A 24,075-nucleotide genomic window follows, 5' to 3' on the forward strand; every position below is an offset into this window, starting at 1 on the left:
GCGGACGTGCATTGTCCTGTTGGAACAGCAAGTTCCCTTGCCGGTCTAGGAATGGTAGAACGATGGGTTCGATGACGGTTTGGATGTACCGTGCACTATTCAGTGTCCCCTCGACGATCACCAGTGGTGTACGGCCAGTGTAGGAGATCGCTCCCCACACCATGATGCCGGGTGTTGGCCCTGTGTGCCTCGGTCGTATGCAGTCCTGATTGTGGCGCTCACCTGCACGGCGCCAAACACGCATAGGACCATCATTGGCACCAAGGCAGAAGCGACTCTCATCGCTGAAGACGACACGTCTCCATTCGTCCCTCCATTCACGCCTGTCGCGACACCACTGGAGGCGGGCTGCACGATGTTGGGGCGTGAGCGGAAGACGGCCTAACGGTGTGCGGGACCGTAGCCCAGCTTCATGGAGACGGTTGCGAATGGTCCTCGCCGATACCCCAGGAGCAACAGTGTCCCTAATTTGCTGGGAAGTGGCGGTGCGGTCCCCTACGGCACTGCGTAGGATCCTACGGTCTTGGCGTGCATCCGTGCGTCGCTGCTGTCCGGTCCCAGGTCGACGGGCACGTGCACCTTCCGCCGACCACTGGCGACAACATCGATGTACTGTGGAGACCTCACGCCCCACGTGTTGAGCAATTCGGCGGTACGTCCACCCGGCCTCCCGCATGCCCACTATACGCCCTCGCTCAAAGTCCGTCAACTGCACATACGGTTCACGTCCACGCTGTCGCGGCATGCTACCAGTGTTAAAGACTGCGATGGAGCTCAGTATGCCACGGCAAACTGGCTGACACTGACGGCGGCGGTGCACAAATGCTGCGCAGCTAGCGCCATTCGACGGCCAACACCGCGGTTCCTGGTGTGTCCGCTGTGCCGTGCGTGTGATCATTGCTTGTACAGCCCTCTCGCAGTGTCCGGAGCAAGTATGGTGGGTCTGACACACCGGTGTCAATGTGTTCTTTTTTCCATTTCCAGGAGTGTATTTTAGAAAATGTCATTAAGTTCCATGTATTTTTGCGGTTCCGTGCGTGAGTTGGAAAAACGGAACCATTATCGGACCCCTTTGTCGTCTGTATTCTGTCTGTCTGACTGTCTGGCTGAACACTTCCTGTTTCCTTAAATAACGTAACTATCCGGCGAACGGTCCGGACACGTCGATGATGTCGTCCAGGATACCGAGCAGCATACATAGCACACGCCCGTTGGGCATATTGATCACAGTAGCCATACATCAACACGATATAGACCTTTTCCGTAATTGGTAATCGGTCAATTTTAACACGGGTAATGTATCACGAAGCAAGTACCGTCCGCACTGGCGGAATGTTACGTGATACCACGTACTTATACGTTTGTGACTATTACAGCGCCATCTATCACAAAGCGAAAAAAGTGGTCCAACTAAAACATTCATATTTCTTTGCGTACTATACGAATATGTAATAAAAATGGGGTTCCTTTTTAAAAAAACGCAGTTGATATCCGTTTGCCGTATGGCAGCGCTATCTAGCGGGCCAACCATAGCGCCATCTGGTTTCCCCCCTTCAAGCTAGACGAGTTTCGTTCTTTGTAGTTTTTTCGTGAGATATTTGGCCCGGTCACTATCAATGGACCACCCCGTATAAATAAACTGTCAAAACTTTACTGACCTACAAAATTCGATTCATATCAGCAGCTCACCCGACTATAGCAGGGAAAAGAAGGCACCCAGCGAAAAAACACTCCTGTCGGAACACAAAAAAGGCGAAAATGTTCCTCTTCAAAAACCTCTGACAGAAAAGTGGGGAAGCGGCTGTCTCAATCTTCATTCCGCGTTGCTCACCTTACTCCCCCTAGGGAATTTTTGAGCTGCCGTGGTGTAGTTGAGGCAGTAGCAGTGGTAAAGAAAGACAGAATGAGATGGTTTGTGTGAGAGAGGAGACAATGGCAGTGGGATGTACTATAAATCAATGGGAGGAAAGTGAGACATTAGGATATATATATATATATATATATATATATATATATATATATATATATATATATATATATATATATATATATAGACAGTGGCATTGAATGGGAGATGTTGAGTATGAAGGCCTAACTCCAGAGAGACACTGAGTAAAAGGATTTGTAACGTTCTGTGGTAAGAGAGCGCGAATATATTCACGTGCCAAAATTTTTGGTGAGGAAGGTGAAATGAAGATTGAGGCAGCTGGTTCACCACCTTGTCAGAGTCTTTTAAAGAGGAGCATCCTGGCCTTTTCTGTGCTCCGACAGGAGCGTTGGTTAAATATTATTAGAAAATCCACTACCGGCCCATTGTGCAAAATCTGAATGTGTGCATGTTGTTCCAGTAGCCAATGTCTTTGACTCACATGAGGAGCTCTGATTGGGCCTTGTCCAACAAGAAGAATCTGGAACATCCTCGCAGATTACAACTGTGTGCCAGACCGAGACTCGAACTCGGGACCTTTGCCTTCCGCGGGCAAGTGCTCTACCAACTGAGCTACCCAAGCACGACTCACGGCCCGTCCTCACAGCCTTAATTCTAAAAGAATCTGTTACCTCAGAGTTCCCCCTTACTGTGCATGAAGTACTCTTCCTCTGTAGGGTCTTATCAGCAAAAACGGCAAGGGTGCCTGACACTTATTGGCATTCTTCTGTGTTTGGTCATCGTCCAGACAATGTTCCACTCCTTCATCCATTTTCTTCCCCCCTCTCCATATGAGCGTACGTAATGCACCTAGGTAAATTTTCGAGCATAATCGTTTTGGTGGTCTAGATGTTATGGTGCGGGGAGCCATGATGATGTACGCGGGTACAGACCTCCAGCTCTTTGGACGGGGTACACTCACTGGTCAGCTTTATTGGGACACTGTACACCTTCCCCATCTGCATTCGGCTCAGACTTCATTCTTGTGGATGACACTGCGCAGACGGAGGAGCTCTTGGACCTAGAGGACATTCGGCGAAGAGGTGTTCTTTCCCTCGACTGAGGTCCCATTGAGAACGTGTGGGATGCGTTGGGGAGACGTATTGGAATATCTCCACATGGACCAAGGACCATCCAGCAGTTATCAGCCGCGCTGGTTGAGGAATGGAATACCCTGTCACAAGAACTGTTTACCAAATTTGTGGCCATTGTGAGAACAAATTGTAGAGCATGCATTGCCGTAGGCAGTGACCACACACTCTGTCAAGAACCATATCCCGGCTTTTGTAATGTCCAGGGTACTATCACAAGGTGTCCTCAGTGTAATTATTGTCATTTCTGTTTGTCTCATTACGAGTTCCTTCGGTTACCTTCTGTACTGTACTGTACTGTAGCAGTTCTTTTTACCTATGGTTTCTTTCTATGTATGATTTATTTCTATGTATGGTCCAAGTTCCATCGAGCTATGTTACTTGGCATTGACACAACATCCGAAAACTACTGTCGTGCTTAAGTTTTGCCCACCGCGGTATACTGAATACAGCAGTTAGACAAATTGTACGTAAGAGTGAAATATATAAAGGGTATAAGGATAAATATATGAAGAGAAAAAACTGATGTTCGCTGTCACCTTTGGTGATGTGAGTCTTGTTGCGTGGGTTCTCCTTCGGTGCTAAGTTTCCAACTGCTCAGAAAATATATAGAAAATCATATGTAATAACATATATTATTCTTTATTTGCGTCGCCAATGTCTTCTTAGCTGCTTTACAATTATTGAAGGTACTTCAAATTCGTCTTTGCAGTTACTAAAAACACATATATTTTACGATAGGCGTTTCATTTTATTAATTTAGAAAGGCCGTTAGTGGTCTGGCATAAAATATGTAACCGTACTGATTTGTTTTCTAGGTATAAAAACTACTTATTTAAATGGTATAGAACTATGACTTTTACTTCAGTATTTTTCTGTTGTTTCCCCTCATAAATGTTAAGTGTCGTATGCAAGCATATTTCTCAGGTATTCCTGGGCTTGGTGCAAATGTTTTTGGCCTGGGGACATTGGTTGAGGTGACAGTAAGTAATTATATAGTCACTGCGAGCAGTGTTCCACTTTTTAGCGAGTGTATGTTATTTCAGCTGTGATTGGGGTGTGAGTGCATTTCGTGCAGTGCTTTGTAAGACCTGTAAGTCTACTGCGAGGGGTGGGGTATACATACGCTCAGTCATGGAGTTGCCAGCGTTGGGAACAGGTGGGACAGCGAAGAAGTCTTCCCGGCAAGATGGGAAGTGGTTGTCTTTTGTGAGGTTGAAAAATCTAAACTCTCATGCTTGAACATTCCACACTTATTAAAAAATTCCACGGTTTTATGCTGTGGTCGAATCGATTTCTTCCAGAAACCTATCATTCAGTATTGCTATCGCCCCACGGTGGAAGAATAGTTCACGTCTTTTTCAGCGCCAGAATCCAGCTATCATTCAATTTCACATCCTTCTACCTCCGATTAACATTATTATTCCGTTTAATACTCTCTACCACCTCTCTACATAGGCTGCCGATTTCTGTCTAGTTCGCGTGGCGGCGCACGTGTCGGCGCCAGTCCCCAAGTAGTTTACGTAACTCTGGAAATCAGAAATGGCAAACATACGGAACGTCTACATCAAAACTCCAAACGCTACCTGAGAGGATGTGGCGAGGGTGCTTCTGCTACCAATGTCTGATCCCTTCTTCTGTGTTCCAGTCGCGCATGGCGCATTGTTGGTAAACCTCTGTATTAGCTCTAATTTCTTGAATTCTCTCGTCGTAGTCATTTGGCGAGACGTATTTACGAGGAAATAATATGCTGTCCGACTCTTCCCGTTACGTACTCTCTCGGAATTACGATAGTAAGTCAATCCGTGATACGCAACGTTGAAAGGAGTATACTGGAGCACATTGCTAAGTGACACCCTAATATGATTTTATAAACGATGTATGTCTTTGATTGGCTTTGTATCGCTGACTGTGCAAGACCGCAGCAGAGATACTGCTAGTCTTGGAGTAAGAGAGCGCTTGGCGCACAATTGTAGGTAGCTGTACGTGAGGGAAAGGCGGTGGAGTAGACAGTGTTTACAGTGTGCTGTGTGAAGATTAATGCTGTGTTTGATTAATGTAAGCGGAAGTCCTCTCACAAGCAAGGTAAAGATGTTAAGTAATTGTGATTTTTTTGTTTTTGCCAGCGCGTTAGTATATATGAGTTGGCTGATAATTTGTGATTGTTGAGTAACCCCAGAATGTACGTAAACCGTTTTCATAAAAAGGCTAGTTAGATATTTCACTTTGTAATGTTTCTAAGATTTGTTAACAGACCTATATTTAATTTGATGATTTGCTTTTATTTTTGATTAATGAGGTTAGTTGCTGTTTAAATCTCATTTTTTTTGAGTCATTTGTGAGTAATGTAACTTCAGTTGTCAGATGTTTTTGAAAAGACGAAGTTAACTTGCAGTATAATCATGCCAACAACAAAAAGAATCAGTAATTCACCACAATCAGTACCGCCTCCCTATTCAGGTCATATGTTTTCAAGTTGGATTTTCATAAATGTTTTCTTTCATTTATCAGCCAAAATAATTTCAAAGTATTACTGCCAGCATGGCACATCGCTGAGCCTGTAGCCAGCGGATTTTATTTTTTGTGAGAGAGCAGAATAATCGCGTTCCACCGTTGCTGCTCTAGCGATAAGACAATTTAAGTTATTGTTATGTGCACGGGGACCGAGGTTGTCATTTTTGAACAGGGTCGGAAGATTCAGTGCCGAAGGGGCTGAATGTATTTTGCAGTGACTGTATTTTTTTTATTGGTATTGGGAGTTGTTGCATTGCCCAATCAATTCGTGTAAAGTTTTGCTAACAATAACATATGGTCTGCCAGTCATTCGCTTTGTGAAATTTTTGATATTAAAAGTAGTCAGGTATATATATTCTGTTCTCTCAACCACTCTGTAGCAATAATAGTAGTTAGACTTTTTGGCGCAACACAATTTACCAACTTGTACAAAAATTTTCCACAGTTCATCGGCATTCTTATGCTCCGCCATGTTTTCCATTGATTACATTTTTTTATATTTTTGTCTTTGTATTTACACCCTGTATGCGATTTACGATGCCACGCAAAAGTGTTAAGGCTCTGGCGCGTAATGTGACAATTAAAAATACCGATACGGACAATTTTCCGATTATGGTCAACAATGTGGAGAATGGTAGTGACGCCGCTGATCTGCACATGGCTGATGTGAGCAATTCAAAACTTTGTTTACCGAATGAGCTCAGTGATTTACCTACTTTTCACACAATTAATCAGATAGCCAATAGTATTTCAGAGGGAACAATAGTGCGAAGTCCACAGTCCGTCCTAAAAAAATCCATCAGATTTCATTAACGGTAATTGTGCAGATAATGCAACAAATGAGATGTCTGTGGTTGTAGATGATGTCTACACACCACAAAACACAACACAAGTGACACCCGACGCATCAGTTGAAAAGAATACGGAAGCAACAATTCAAAATTTCATGCAAATGATGGATGAACAGTTTACTCAGTTTAAAGAACGGTTTGATAAAAATGATGTACACTTTTCCATTATACGACAAGAAATACGAGGAATGCAAGTTGACACCACCACTAAGTTCAATGAACAATTTCTCACCATACGTGAAGACCTTAGCCGGCCGGAGTGGCCGTGCAGTTCAAGGCGCTACAGTCTGGAGCCGAGCGACCGCTCCGGTCGCAGGTTCGAATCCTGCCTCGGGCATGGATGTGAGTGATGTCCTTAGGTTAGTTAGGTTCAATTAGTTCTAAGTTCTAGGCGACTGATGACCTCAGAAGTTAAGTCGCATAGTGCTCAGAGCCATTTTGACAAGCTTTAGTCGTACACAGAAACGACTGATGATCATTTCAAACAGGCAGATACAGACATTAAGGCCAGTGAAAAACGTCTTTGCGATAAAATTGAAGTCCTAGCCAGGCAATGTGTAGACAGTACCAAACCTTTGAGAGATGACATCAATGCTTTAAGACATCAATTTAGTGAAACCTATAGAAAGCTTACAGATGAAATTCTATCAGTAAATTAAAGACTAGATCAACAAGGCGGTCGGTTAGATGCACGTCTTCAATTTCACACTAAGACCTCAGAAAAGCGATACAAAGACGTTTTGCGTAAACAAACAGAGGAACACAATCAGTTTTTACAGTCACTAACAGTACGAAGACAGGAAGTAGAACAGCAGTTGCTCACTAGTCTTCCAACGAATGTTGTCGCTAGTATAACTTCCGTTACAGACGAGGTTATCACAATACAGCAAACACAGAAGCAAATACAGGCGCCGGCCAAAGTGTCCGCGCGGTTCTGGCGCTGCAGTCTGGAGCCGCGAGACCGCTACGGTCGCAGGTTCGAATCCTGCCTCGGGCATGGATGTGTGTGATTTCCTTAGGTTAGTTAGGTTTAACTAGTTCTAAGTTCTAGGGGACTAATGACCTCCCATAGTGCTCAGAGCCATTTGAACCATTTTGAACCAAATACAGGCAGACGTAACTGATTTCAAAACCACTGTTAACACACGAATCCAGAAAGTTGAAGAAAAGAGCACAGATAACATTGAGTCGTTAAAACTGCCGTCCTGAACAATTAGAGAGGTGCAGGACTCTGATACAATTAAAGCAGAACTGAAAAAGATGAACAAAACTACACGTAAACTACAGAAGCAAGGCACGCTTTAGATTCAAACAATTCCACACACATTCTTACGCTCACGGAAAGATGTGATGAGCTTTCGACAAGACTAGATACACTAGAAAACCAAACTGAAAATAAATCAGACGACACAGCTCCGATCACATTTACTGAATCGCAGGAATATCAGTTCAAATGGCTCTGAGCACTATGGGACTTAACTTCTAAGGTCATCAGTCCCCTAGAACTTAGAACTGATTAAACCTAACTAACCTAAGGACATCACACACATTCATGCCCGAGGCAGGATTCGAGCCTGCGACCGTAGCGGTCGCGCGGTTCCAGGCTGTAGCGCCTAGAACCGCTCGGCCACTCCGGCTGGCCTATCAGTCCTTGCAGCAAACATTAAACCAGCTTGTTGCACCTATCAGTTCGCTGCATAGGAAAATTAATAGTTTACGTCAGGAAGTAACCAATATCAGAAATTTTTGTCCATGTAATCAGTTTCAAACTAACATGCAACAGTCATCTACTTTTCAACCTCACAATAATATGAGCTGAGTACAAAGAGCGCTTGACATTAATGCAAACCAATCGTCACACTTTGCAAAAATTTCATGTACCGTCTAGACCTAAAATCTGGATCCTGGCAAATTCAGCTGCATACTAATTGCAGAAAATACACCGCTTTCCTTTGTTTCGGCAACTACTATCAATTTTGTAAATTACCTTTGGTTTAACAATTAGCTCCGCTTCTTTCATCCGTGCGATGAATACTATTCTTCCAAATGAATTAAAAGACAGAATCACCACATAAATTGACGACATTCTAACTGCAGAACCTTCTTGGTCGGAACATAATTCTGTTCTTCGCATGCCATTGTAAACTTTTCTTACAGAAGGTGTTCCCGTGAACCTTAGTAAATCTCATTTTGGCAAGACTTCCATTAAATGTCTAGGTCACTTAATTTTGGCAGACGGCATTACGCACGATCCCGACAAATTTCAAGCCATCCGTGATATCACAATTCTGTCTACTAAGAAACAACTATGCAGTTTCCTCGGTTCGATTAATTTTTGTCGCCGTTTTATACACCACTCTGCACTAGATACCCCTAGATTGTGTCATCTTACTGGTACAAATACTGTCTGGTCGTGGGATGACCAAGCACAGCACGAGTTTCTCAATCTAAAAAAGGCTTAACGTTCTACTTCTATCACATCCTGACCCGACAAAGAATTTTTCGATTGCTACAGATAGCTCGAAGCTGCTCTTGGTGTCCATGTATTTCATGAAATAGAGGGAAATGGCATAACTGTTAAGAAGAACATCGCGTTTGTTAGTAGCCTTCTCACATCGGCTGAAAGAAACTCGAAACATTATGTGTTGTTTGGGCTTTCACTAAATTTCGTCACTTTCTATACGCACACACACAACAGTTTACACAGATCACAGGGCTATTCAATTTCTTTTATCAGCTAAATTCACACATGGCAGACTTAGTCGTTGGAAACTTTATTTGCAGGAATCTGATTTTACATTGTCCACATCCCAGGAACCCAGAATACTGTAGCAGATGCACTTTCACGCTCATTGTGCAGTAACCAGCAAGAAATCGCCGCTAATTTCTGTCAAACTAATTTCAGCATTATCTACATTAAACAGGTAGATTTTGAAAATTTTATTTCAGCATCATTAAAAGACATCGCCAGAGCGCAGCGTGTGCGAAGAGATCGAACTTCTATGGCGTGACACGAGCCAGACAACAATCAGAACTTATTACACAGTGCACAATAACATTGTTTCGCCGCTCTCGATCTGACAGCAGTAATTGGACTCTCTGCATACCTGAAAACTTGTCAATAAATTAATGTGGTACACACACCTTAGCTACGCCCATTATGGTGCTCGCAAATGCTTTTTGATACTACAACAGAACTGTTATTTCACAAATATGGAAAAGCGTATTCGACGAGTCTTGGCGACTTCCAAAATTTGTCAAAAAGCTAAATCTTCTACATTATCTCACATTGCCCCTCTGTACCTCATTTTACCCATGAAATTAAGACATATGGCAGCTGCTGATGTATTTGGATCCATTCCAAGAACTAATAAAGGTTTCTACTACATATTCGTTGCTGTAGAACTAACTTAGAAATTTGTATCTTTCACTTCGTTACGAAATGCCACTGCTAGAACTGTTTCTAATGTTTTTACTAAACATTTTTTGCCTCATGTTGGAGATGTTCAGAAGGTAATCTCCGACAATGGACCACAATTTCGGTCAGTAATATGCAAACGCACACTGCAAACTAGAAAAATTACACCCATTTTTATTTCCAGGTACCATGCTTCTTCCAACCCATCAGAGCTCATCATGAAAGAGACTGGAAAACTTTGTCGTATCTACCGTCACGAAAACCATATTGATTGGGACAAGCACATTTCAGATTTTCAGGACGTCATCAATTCCATACCAAACGGCTCTACCATGCTTTCGCCGTGTTTTGTGTTGAAAAATATATATCCACCTAACAAAATTGGTGAAACTGTTTCTTTTCCTACTACAAGAAGATTACGCCACCATGAAATTATAGACATCGCACTTAACACTACAAAGCGTGCGGCACAGCGCCGCAAACGTCAACAAAAACAGATGAGGAACCTCCAGGAATTAAGCATAGGACAAAAAGTGTTGGTACGAACTCACTAGCTATCCAACAGAGGAAAACGTCGTTGCAGTAAATTTGAACTTTTATATTCTGGACCTTTTAGGATACGTAATATTCCCCATCCCAATGTGGTTCACGTTGAAACTTTACGAACGAGAAAATCGCGAGGCAATCATCACACCTCAAGCACTTTATAGAATAAATTTTACTTTGGTTCACTTCACGTAGCTAGATAGAATTTTCGATGATCACATACCACAACTATTTATTTTCCGACTTTCAACCTAATTTATAAAAACATTTTGGTACTTTTCAGGAAATATGATACTTGAGATTTGTCTTGCAGAAGTCGTTATTTGTATTACCAGTAAATCTCAGTTTATGCTTATTTTGATTTTATATACCAGTCGACATAACTGTAATACACATCAGACCTTTTCCTTGACACATTTCCCATGCTTATACAAATTCTATTCGTACCTTGTTTTCACGATTCCTCGATTACTTACCATTTCATTAGGTGCCTACATGCCCGGTAGCGAGAATCTTGCAGGTCGGTTCTCTTACCGTGACTATAAACCTTGCATTTTTTTCTGTTTTCATACGCATGTGCATCAAAACAACAGCTGAAGAGACATCATTTATTTTGACATGTATTGGCTGATAATTTGTAATTGTTGAGTAACCCCAGAATGTACGTAAACCGTTTTTATAAAAAGGCTAGTTAGATATTTCACTTTGTAATGTTTCTAAGATTTGTTAACAGAGCTATATTTAATTTGATGATTTGCATTTATTTTGGATTAATGAAGTAATATAATAGTTGCTGTTTAAATTTCATTGTTTGTGATTCAATGGTGAGTAATGTAACTTCAGTTGTCTGATGTTTTTGAAAAGACAAACTTTAACTTATAATATAATCATGCCAACAACAAAAAAATCAGTGTTAGTAATTCACCACAACCAGTACCGCCTTCCTGTCCAGGTAATATATTTTTCAAAGAAGTTTGATTTTCATAAATGTTTTCACTTATCAGCCAAAACAATTTCATGTGCATTTCAAAGTATTACAGCCAGTATTGCACATCGCTGAGCCTGTAGCTAGCGTATTTATATTTTTTGTGAGAGACCAGAATATATCGCGTACCACCGTTGCTTCTCTAGAGATAAGACAAATTAATTTATTGTTGTGTGCACAGGGACCAAGGTTATCATTTTTGAACAGGGCCAGAAGATTCATTGCCGAAGGGGCTGAATGTATTTTGCAGTGACTGTGCTTTCTTATTGGTACTGGGAGTTGCATTGCCCAATCCATTCGTGTAAGGTTTTGCTAACAATAAAACAGAGTAAACACACCACTTGCAGTTACAACACGCTGCAGGATAATTCGAGTTCAGTATCCATTCGACGGTTAAGACATTCATTCAACGTAATCTTAAAAAGGTTTATTTTTATAAAATAACGCTACAACGTCTCTCTCGAAGCGTCTGCCACAGGAATATTGATGAGCATCTCCTTAACGCTCTCGGCCGACAACAATCCTCTGACGAAACACGCCGCTCCTCGTCGGGTCTTTCTGTCTCTCCCATTAGTCCTACCTGGTACGGGTCCCAGAACAATACTCATGACTCGGTCGAACAGATGTTTTATAAGCCACTTCTTTAGTAGATGAGTTCCAATGAATCTCGGTCTAGCTTCTGCTTTTCCTACTGTTTTATGTGGTCATTCCGCTTAAGGCCGATGTTCGTACGATGACTGAATAGAAGGACTTCATTACGAGCTCCCGCGATGAAGCAATCTCCGAAGACCGAATTCGGCATTTCGGCCTTCTCCTTATCATCTCCCGTTTCGGTGGCAGTATGGTCCCTGAGTGACTGAATACATGATTTAGATCCGCTCCCTGATTTAACATGAAGACCAAAACATCTTAGGGCTTTTAGTCTTATCGGTTCGCAAACGTTTACTTTCTCATGGAACGCTTGCCCCATTGTTTTCTATAAGCTCGTTTTCGCTTCGTTCAGCTTACGTTTGTCAGCTAGATTTTGACTTTTCTTGAATATAATGAAGCTCTCTTTGTTAACGCAGTTGTTTTCTAACACGATCATTAAAACACGGTGGGTCTTTCCTATCCCTTGCGACCTAGATCGGAACATACTTGTCTAAGGCATATTGAACGATGCTTTTGAATTTTTTCCATTTGTGCTCCATATTAATACTGAATGTTTTATGTTGACTGCTCAGATATTCAACCGTTTGTGTCCTGTGACTCTTGCGAAGCAACAATATTTTGCTGCCTTAATTAAAATTCCTTAAAATACTCATAGATCCTTACACTGCGTAATGATCACTGATGTCCTCCTACACGTTAGCTGATTCGAAAAACTCAGGTCTGTTTGCTGTTACGAGGCCTAAGGCTTACCTTCACGAGTTGCTTCTCTATCTGCTCCAAGTAATTTTCGGGCAAGACATTCAGAATAATGTTACACGAATCTCCGTCTCTGGCACCACTTTTGATCGCATGACTCTCCCAAGCTACAGGTGGCAAGCCGAAGTCCCCACGTAGTACTTTGGCATGATAAGGAAAGTTGTTAATGACATATTGAAAGTTTTTTCTGAAGTGCTCTTCTACTACTTCTCGTGATGCAAGCGGTCTGTAAATGCATCCGATTACCATTTTTGGCCCACCTTTGACGCTTAATTACACCCAGTTTAATTCACAGACGGAATGCACGATAATCTCAGCAGACACCGAATTCTTTACTAAAATAACTATGCTGCCGCCCTTGGTGCCTAACCTATCCCCTTCTGAACTTAGGATGTCGTTGCTATTCATTCCTAATACTATCTGGAATTATTATCATTTATAAGCGATTCTGATCCTGGGACCTTACCTGCAATTTGCTAACATCATATTAACTTTTCCTGATTCACTGACCTGCGAGGGCGAACATTCTATGAGAATAATGTGGCTGATGTTTCTTTCGATTTCGGCAGCTGGCGGGGGAGGGGGGGGGGGGTGTTCATCTAACCTAAAGCACACGCATGTGCGAATCCGTATCCCTTGAAATATGCCTAGCCTCAATGCAGCCCGTCTCCTGGCCTCATCAGATTTAGTTTGGTATTACTGAGGATACCGGTTTTGTTAAACATGATCACTTAGTGTGGCCTAGTAGTAGTAGTATGGTTGTTATTGTTGTGGTCTTCAGTCCTGAGACTGGTTTGATGCAGCTCTCCATGCTACTCTATCCTGTGCAAGCTTCTTCATCTCCCAGTACGTACTGCAACCTACCTCCTTCTGAATCTGCTTAGTGTATTCATCTCTTGGTCTCCCTCTACGATTTTTACCCTCCACGCTGCCCTCCAGTGCTAAATTTGTGATCCCTTGATGCCTCAGAACATGTCCTACCAACCGGTCCCTTCTTGTCAAGTTGTGCCACAAACTCCTCTTCTCCCCAATTCTATTCAATACCTCCTCAGTAGTTACGTGATCTACCCATCTAATCTTCAGCATTCTTCTGTAGCACCACAACTTCCTGACACTTAAATCTACACTCGATGTTAACAAATTCCTCTTCTTCAGAAACGCTTTCTTTGCCATTGCCAGTCTACATTTTATATCGTCTCTACTTTGACCATCATCAGTTATTTTGCTCCCCAAATAGCAAAACTCCTTTACTACTTTAAGCGTCTCATTTCGTAATCTAATTCCCTCAGCATCACCTGACCTAATTCGGCTACATTCTATTATCCTCGTTTTGCTTTTGTTGATGTTCATCTTATATCCTCCTTTCAAGACACTGTCCATTCCGTTCAACTGCTCTTCCAAGTCCTTTGCTGTCTCTGACAGAATTACAATGTCATCGGCGAACCTCAAAGTTTTAATTTCTTCTTCATGGATTTTAATACCTACTCCGAATTTTTCTTTTGTTTCCTTTACTACTTGCTCAATATACAGATTGAATAACATCGGGGAGAGGCTACAACCCCCCTTCCCAACCATTGCTTCCCTTTCATGCCCCTCGACTCTTATAACTGCCATCTCGTTTCTGTACAAATTGTAAATAGCCTTTCGCTCCCTGTATTTTATCCCTGCCACCTTTAGAATTTGAAACAGAATATTCCAGTCAAAATTGTCAAAAGCTTTCTCTAAGTCTACAAATGCTAGAAACGTAGGTTTGCCTTTCCTTAATCTTTCTTATAAGATAAGGCGTAAGGTTAGTATTGCCTCACGTGTTCCAACATTTCTACGGAATCCAAACTGATCTTCCCCGAGGTCTGCTTCTACCAGTTTTTCCATTCGTCTGTAAAGAATTCGCGTTAGTATTTTGCAGCTGTGACTTATTAAACTGATAGTTCGGTAATTTTCACATCTGTCAACACCTGCCTTCTTTGGGATTGGAATTATTATATTATTCTTGACGTCTGAGGGTATTTCGCCTGTCTTGCTCAGCAGATGGTAGAGTTTTGTCAGGACTAGCTCTCCCAAGGCCGTCAGTAGTTCTAATGGAATGTTGTCTACTCCCGGGGCCTTGTTTCGACTCAGGTCTTTCAGTGCTCTGTCAAACTCTTCACTTAGTATCACATCTCTCATTTCATCTTCATCTACATCCTCTTCCATTTCCATAATATTGTCCTCAAGAACATCGCCCCTGTATAGACCCTCTATATACTCCTTCCACCTTTCTGCTTTCCCTTCTTTGCTTAGAACTGTATTTCCATCTGATCTCTTGATATTCATACAAGTGGTTCTCTTTCCTCCAAAGGTCTCTTTAATTTTCCTGTAGGCAGTATCTATCTTACCCCTAGTGAGATAAGCCTCTACATCCCTACATTTGTCCTCTAGCCATCCCTGCTTAGCCATTTTGCACTTTCTGTCGATCTCATTTTTGAGACGTTTGTATGCCTGCTTCATTTTCTGCATTTTTGTATTTTCTCCTTTCATCAATTAAATTCAATATTTCTTCTGTTACCCAAGGATTTCTACTAGCCCTCGTCTTTTTACCTACTTGGTCGTCTGCTGCTTTCACTACTTCGTCCCTCAGAGCTACCCATTCTTCTTCTACAGTATTTCTTTCCCCCATTCCTGTCAACTGTTTCCTTATGGTCTCCCTGAAACTCTGTACATCCTCTGGTTCTTTCAGTTTATCAAGGTCCCATCTCCTTAATTTCCCACCTTTTTGCAGTTTCTTCAGTTTTAATCTACAGTTCATAACCAATAGATTGTGGTCAGAGTCCACATCTGCCCCTGGAAATGTCTTACAATTTAAAACCTGGCTCCTAAATCTCTGTCTTACCATTACATAATCTATCTGATACCTTTTAGTATCTCCAGGGTTCTTCCATGTATACAACCCTCTTTCATGATTCTTGAACCAAGTGTTACCTGTGATTAATTTATGCTCTGTGCAAAATTCTACCAGACGGCTTCCTCTTTCATTTCCTACCCCCAATCCATATTCACCTACTATGTTTCCTTCTCTCCCTTTTCCTACTGACGAATTCCAGTCACCCATGACTATTAAATTTTCGTCTCCCTTCACTACCTGAATAATTTCTTTTATCTCGTCATACATTTCATCAATTTCTCCATCATCTGCAGATCTAGTTGGCATATAAACTTGTACTACTGTGGCAGGCGTGGGCTTCGTGTCTATCTTGGCCACAATAATTCGTTCACTATGCTGTTTGTAGTAGCTTACCCGCACTCCTATTTTTTTTATTCATTATTAAACCTACTCCAGCATTACCCCTACTTGATTTTGTATTTATAACCCTGTATTCACCTGACCAAAAGTCTTGTTCCTCCTGCCACCGAACTTCAGTAATTCCCACTATATCTAACTTTCACCTATCCATTTCCCTTTTTAAATTTTCTAACCCACCCACCCGATTAAGGGATCTGACATTCCACGCTCCGATCCGTAGAACGCCAGTTTTCTTTCTCCTGATAACGACGTCCACCGGAGTAGTCCCCGCCCGGAGATCCGAATGGGGGACTATTTTACCTCCGGAATATTTTACCCAAGAGGACGCCATCATCATTTAACCATACAGTAAAGCTGCATGCCCTCGGGAAAAATTACGGCTGTAGTTTCTCCTTGCTTTCAGCCGTTCGCAGTACCAGCACAGCAAGGCCGTTTTGGTTAGTGTTACAAGGCCAAATCAGTCAATCATGCAGACTGTTGCTCCTGCAACTATTGAAAAGGCTGCTGCCCCTCTTCAGGAATCACACGTTTGTCTGGCCTCTCAACAGATACCCATCCGTTGTGGTTGCATCTACGGTACGGCCACCTGTATCGCTGAGGCACGCAAGCCTCCCCACACTTTAACACTTTCGTACTCCAACGACAAAAACTCAAAATACTTCTTTACAGATCTCTCCAATTACATATCGTGATCAGTTAGGGGTTACTCCACCGAATGGAAGCGTCCATGTGACTATGGACATGCATGGTCGGCCGCTCTTCTAGCCATTCTGGATCTCCATCGCCTATGGGTATACTCCAAAAGCCATTGTATGACGTGTGGAGGTTCTGTATGGGCAGAAGATGGGGCTAGACAGGCGTGCGTAGTCACGAAACAGGCTACATCCACCCTTTCAGCTACAGGGTTTGCCTTACATGTTGAACAGAAGGCGATTTTGTTGCGAAGTTGCAGGATTGTATTTTTCGCGCAAAATCGCGCGGAATTTTCGATGTAAGTAGCATAACCACTTAACCTCACATATTTATTTACGCTGTATTTCATCGTTTGGAGGTTGGTTATTTTCACATAGGGCGCTTCTAACACTGTTTTTCTACCGTAGGGCAACAACACACCGAAAATACTTCGCCACAGTGGAATAATAAAAATCGAAAACGGACGATAATGTAAAGCGTATCTTGAAAATCATGTGAACAACCGTCTGATGATGAACTTGCCAGTTCGAAACCGGTAACGGCGCTATTTACCTAAATAAATAGCAGTATTAATAGTGGCTGGTTGCTGTTTTCTTCTTTGTAAGAATTAACCTACATAAATTTTCCTCTCCATTAACAATCCGAATAATTTCTTTCATGCTCGCACATTTCGTGATTCCCGCACAGGTAGACAAATATTTTTATGGTTATCATTTTAGCCCGTCGAGACACATATATATCACTGATGAAGGACACTATTATGTGAAGGTACAGAAACTATATGGACGCAATGAAAATCGTCTGAAAGTCACAGGTGGGTTTCTTTGACCTTCAGGACCTGAATTAGACCAACACGAGGAAAAGCGCAGCAAAAAGCGGTCTCGAGGGAACGACGCCAAGCCACAACTTGGGTCAACGTTGTTCATTCTTCATTTGCATCTGCATTTCAGTGAAACATGGAAAAAAAACTGATGGGGTTGCCTGTTCTTGGAATAGGCACGTGAAAGGTAAATTGCTGGCATTCTATCATAACTGTCTGTTAAATTCGGTGGTAGCTTACTTGGAGGCTCTTATGTGACTCATCGAGAAAGAAGAAAGATTACAACTTAACGTACAATTGATATCTCGAATTCGCTACAGAAGGACAAATGTCTCCATCGAAAAAGGATCCAGCCGGAAATCAGATCGCCTCAAAAGATTTAGAAAAGCCACGAGTGATCCAAACGAAAATGAAGGAAGAAAGGATGTTGATGAGGTCGCTATAGATGGAGTACAATTTCAGACTGGAGGAGGATAGAGAAAGTAATCAAACGAACGCCCTGGTACTTGCGTTAAGCGATTTAGTGAAATAATGGAAAACCTAGCCTTTGGGGATATAAATTGCTGTCCTCTCGAATGTGAGTCTAGTACTGTATACATGAGGATAAGCGCAGGAAAAAGATGTCTCGAGAGAACGACGCCAAGCCGCAACTTGAGTCAATGCCGTTTATTTACATCTCCAGATTCAGTGGAACGTAACAAAACGGATGCGGTTGCCTGTTCTCGAATTAGAGACGAGAAAAGTAATTGCTAGCATTCTATCATAACTGACTGTTACCTTCAGTGGCAGCTTACTTGGAGTCATCGATTAGAAGAACACTGATGTTGCTGCAGATTTCAATGCTGGGCCATCAACAAGTGTCAGTGTGCGAACCATTCAACGAAACATAATCGATGTGGGCTTTCAAAGCCGAAGGCCCACTAATGTATCCTTGATGAATGCACGACGCAAAGCTTTACGCCTCGTCTGGGCCCGTCAGCACAGTCACTGGACTGTTGATGAATGGAAACATGTTGTCTAGTCGAACGAGTCAAGTTTCAAATTGTATCGAGCGGATGGACGTTTACGGGTATGGGGACAATCTCGTGAATCCATGGACCCTGCATGTCAGCATGGTATTGTTCAAGCTGGTAGAGGCTCTGTAATGGTGTGGGGCGTGTGCAGTTGAAGGGATATGAGACTCTGACAGGCTACACGTACGTATGCATCCTGTCTGATCACCTGCAGCCACTCATGTCCATTGTTCATTCCGACAGTTTTGGGCAATTCTGTCAGACCAATGTGACACCCCATACGTCCAGAATTGCTACAGAGGTGGTAAGAAACACTCTTTTGAGTTTAAACACCAAATTCCCCACATATGAACTTTATTGAGCTAGTCTGTGATGCCCTGCAATTTGCTGTTCAGAGATCTCCACCCCCTCGTACTCTTACGGATTTATGGATAGCCCTGCAGGATTCATGGTGCCAATTCCCTCCAGCACTGCTTCAGACAATAGTCGAATCCATGTCACGTTGTTTGCGGTACTTCCACGTGCTCGCGGGACACTACACTGTGTATCAGTTTCTTTGACTCTTCGGTGTATAATATTCCACTATCCCTACACGAGTATGACAGGACACCATCAAGTCCCTACTTTTTTGGTTTATTTTTATGGTTTGAAATTTCTATATAATGTTGCACAATTTTTAATTTCATATTTCAAAGTTGCCATTTTATTCATGTTAGCCAGTATCTGTAAAATACATGAGAGAGCAGCAAAACAATGGATTTAAAAGTCAGTTGTTTCGCAGCCTCATTTTCGTAATAGCGTTGAAGAGGCAGTTGTGTTCATGGAGTGGCCCACTGATGGAGTTTTGACGTGTTTCGCACTTTCGCTTTTCCGTAAGAGCAAAACATTACTAACATTGCGATGATTTTGTGGTGTTTTGGAAGTCCGATTCACATTTAAAATGCTCAGTAGATTAAATGCAAACACAAACAGAAGTGGCAATGGATGTAGTGATGACAATTGACAGTCGGAAGGAAACCCGAAAGAGGAAAGTAAAAAGAGTGTGCTCATTGCGTAACGAATGATTAGAGGATAAACTCTTACAAAATTGGTTAGCTAAAGATGATGAAGGCATAGCAAAGTGTACAGTATGTCCTGCTTTCTTTTCAATAAAAAGTTAGGGTACTGGGGCCGTGAGAAAGCATCGAAAAGAGAGAGACAAACTTCCTCTTGCATCACCATCCAAAAGTAAATCGATTACAACTGTTTTTAGTGTTAAACATCCTTCTATTGACAATGAAGTTTCAGCAGCCGAACTGTCACTTGTTTAACATGGAGTTATGCATAACCTTAGTTATGGTTCTACTGATTGTGATATTAAGCTAGGAAATAATTTTCAAAGACTTGAATCTAAATCCAAAACTACATTGGGGGCTTACAAAATGTTACATGCTGGTACAAAATGTGTTGGGTCCGCTTTTGGTAGAACTCGTAGAAAATGAATTTAAAAATGTCACATTTTTCTACGTTTCGACAGGTGCTTCCAATAAAGGTAATGTTAAATGCTCTTGTGTGTGGATAAAATAATATTTTTCTCAGGTATTCGGTGTGAAAGAGAAATTACGAAGCTTCTATGATGAGAGTAATGAAACAGCTGATGCTATTTTCGGAAAACTTTACTTTAGATTGTAGGGAAGCATCCTACTCACACCATATAGAATTCATATACTTTCCATTGTGTGCCAGCCTAGTCCACTGTAACTAGCTATGACGTCATGAATGTTCCGCAGTACCTTAAAAGTAAAGTAAATAATCTGAAAAGTTAATAGCATGTCAGGAATGATGCTAAAATGATAATGTGTTAAGTTTCAGTTTAGTAACTTTAACAGTTTTCGAAATTTGGACTTTTACGTAAAAATCAGAAGCGCTACAGGAAGGAGCTAGAAAATTCAAAATTTATATTCGGATCCCTTTTTCATTGTAATTTAATGGAAACAACATGCTGGATCTCGCAAAGTAATATTTTGATTGAAATTCATGATTTTCTGTTTTTGTGTCCTAATAGTACGGAAGCAAGATAGATTACGTAAGTGATTAGATAAAGCTAGGATGTTTAGATTTAGGAAGAATGGAGATACGTTATAGTAACAAAGATGTGAGAAGTTTCCAAAAGGTAGCTATAAAACTATAGCTGTAGCGTCTCTCCAAAGGGTAACTTCAGAGATCATCTGTTGCGTGCAGTGCAACTAAAATAATTCTCTCGCCAAAAGTATTTAACCTAGCCGCATCAGAATTTTATTACAGACACTTACCTGTGTGCTGATTGTACAATTAAAGTGAGGACTTCATTGGTCTTCAGCAAATGCAGCAATTAATTATTTAGTAACTTGAAGTGGTGCTTTACTAGCCGAGCGGCTAGTTAGGAAGGCAAATATTGTCGGCTGCGCCTTCGGCGGTCCGCACCCCGGTTATATAAATAAGAGTGCTGCAAGCTAGAGTCAAGCCCCAGTTCTCTTCTAGATTCGTATCAGTGTGCACTCTGTGCCGGAAGCCGCGTCGCGTTTCTGCAGTTGCAAGGAACAGCCTTGGATGCCGTATTACGTAACTCGGTATGCACGTAACAATGAGTTCGCATTGGGGTAAAATGTTAATTGCGGAACGACTCCAGTGATTTATTCTCAGTTTGTGTATGTCGTATTTTCACGTGTCGCCACAGGACAGACTTTCTATCATTACTAGCATGGCGTTTGATGAGTATTAACACAAATTTTGGTGAGCATTCACTTTGAACATTTACATCGATAACGATTATTGAACGGTTTCGTTATCTAGGGATAATAGGATATGCGCAATAGACTCTGAACAGCTCTGATAGTACAATAGCTGATAGTAACATTGCTTAGTTAAATATTTATTTGAAACTTTACACTTTATCGTTTTCAGAATATAGCGAAAATTATTATAATAAACTGCATTTTCTATGAATCCCAGACATCATCCTAAATCCTCAGAGTAATGAACTTCAATGATCAATAACTTTATTTCTCCATCAGAGTGGGCACAGTACACTTTAATTGCAGGCATCCCGTTTTTTGCTAATCACTTTCTGGTTGCCAACATTGCAGTCAGAGAGCCTGTGTTGAGAACGACAGCAACAAATAATAGATAAAAAAATTTCCACCCGCCGCCCCACAAGATGAACACAATTTGGAAGTTTCTAATATGTCAAGTTTCGGTGCAGACAATGTATCTATGAACTTTGGAAAACATCATTCAGTTTTCAAAATTTTCAGTCTTTAAATATTAATCTAGTTGAAACTAATTGCAAGTGTCATGTTATTAATTATATGATCAAAAGTACATGGAAAATATAAAATTCGACATCGAGGGTCTAGTATTGAAAATCTACTAATTCCTATCTTCTAGTCAGAGAACTCATGATTTTAAAAAATGTTTGACTTTCTTGAATTAAAAAATCCAAAAAAAATTGTGGCATATTCCAATACGGTGGTTGTCCTTCCGTGCCAAAAAATGGTTCAAATGGCTCTGAGCACTATGGGACTCAACTGCTGTGGTCATAAGTCCCCTAGAACTTAGAACTACTTAAACCTAACTAACCTAAGGACAGCACACAACACCCAGCCATCACGAGGCAGAGAAAATCCCTGACCCCGCCGGGAATCGAACCCGGGAACCCGGGCGTGGGAAGCGAGAACGCTACCGCACGACCACGAGATGCGGGCCCGTGCCAAAACACTGGGAAGTCATTCGATCGTACTTCCTCTTTCAAGGGGAAAAAGCGACCAACTCTTTAATATGGACTTTCGTAAATGGCGCAGACGAAGAAGAGGAATGGTCATGTCCCTTTTTTATGTGCAGCTCATGAATAAATATATGAGTTTTGCTACACCAACAATTTACCACTTGAAAATCTGGAACCGTAACCTACAGATCTTTATAACAGTTTGAAATTCTTGAAGAAAAACGTAGGACCTAGATTAAAAGGTCTTGTTTTTTGTTTTAATGTGAATCAAAGTTTGAAGATCGTGAACAAATCAGACCAGACAAATGTAGGAAAAATGGTGTTAACGTTTACCAGAGAAGCCTAAACCACTTAAATAAGTGGTTGGTTTGGAAACCTCGCCTTTTAAGAAATTCGCTGTCCTAAGCGTGAAAGATGAGATGACTTTTGATAGCCTTATAAATATTGTAAACGGTGACGAATTGTACAATGAATTTACAGCGTTAAGAAGTGTTATTAAAACTTTTAAAACTTCTGGTTTACCGACAAATCAAAAATGGGTTCATTTCTGCAATAAAACTGCGGTCCCAACCTCATTACAGATAGCGAAATTTGTTTCCTATTCCTGTGAGCAAAGCACACATGGCACGATTGTTTTCCCTGATGAAACACTTGTGGACTGATGAGCAAAACAAACTTAACGTGAAATCTGTGCAAAGCAAACATCTTGTTAAAATAAACCATAATACGAGCTGCTCGGAGTTCTATCAGCGTGATCTATATGGATGTAAACTCCTAAAGACCATAGACAACAAGTACGTCAATAAGTTTCAGCCCAGTCTCCATTAGTTTCCAGCAGTGTATAAGGTAAACACTATTAACTTTTAAACATTTTATGCTTCAAGTATGGTACATAGTGAATAGTTCAGTTTTGGTGTGAGTATAAAAGCTGAAACATCCCCTTGGAAAAATTTATCAGTTACTGTACTGGTTAACCCGTTACGTTATTTGATTTTCAAACAGCTGAGCAAAACTAAACATACTCAAACATTTCCCTCTTTACTTATTCTGATCAACACTAAACTGACACACAATATTTTTAGCGCAACGCAATCTGACTTTCAATAATCCCTACAAAAGAATGACCCTGACTAACAATAACCTATACCTTTCATGAATCACTTACCTCACAAAAATCTTCGTCACTCAAACTACTGTAATACAGCGTGCGCCAATACTGCCAGCTGAATAAAAGATTCTAACTACTGAAGGCACTAACTACTGATAGACATTGTTAGCAAATGAAAGATTTTGATAGAGAACAAACAATGTATTTCCCTTAATAATGTTCAAAAGTCATCATATATATGTATATATATCAGTACATGATATCCAATATTACAAATTTACTCTTTCTGGTGGACACACGTCCAGATCGCCCGCTCTCAAAATTCTACCATCTCTCTCCCCACTGCTGGCGGCTCACCTCCAACTGCGCAACGCTACGCGCTGTTCACATCCAACTGCCCAACACTACAATAGCGAATATTCCAACAATGCCAACCAGCCACAGACTGCACGCAGCACAGCCAGTGATTTTCATACAGAGCGCTACGTGACGTTACCAACATAAAAACCTAAACAGCCTACATACAAAGCTGACAAATGAATTGCACATTTAATATATTAAGTGCTACCTTTTGTTTGAAGTGTCCCTACTTTTAACTAGCAAAAAGTGGATGTGCCCCGTCTTTTGACTTGACAAAGGTGGAAATCCAGTTATAGTGTAAACATGAGTTGAGGATTCAC

This window comes from Schistocerca nitens, chromosome 5 (genome assembly GCF_023898315.1).
Source record: "Schistocerca nitens isolate TAMUIC-IGC-003100 chromosome 5, iqSchNite1.1, whole genome shotgun sequence".
In the NCBI taxonomy this organism is placed as follows: domain Eukaryota; kingdom Metazoa; phylum Arthropoda; class Insecta; order Orthoptera; family Acrididae; genus Schistocerca; species Schistocerca nitens.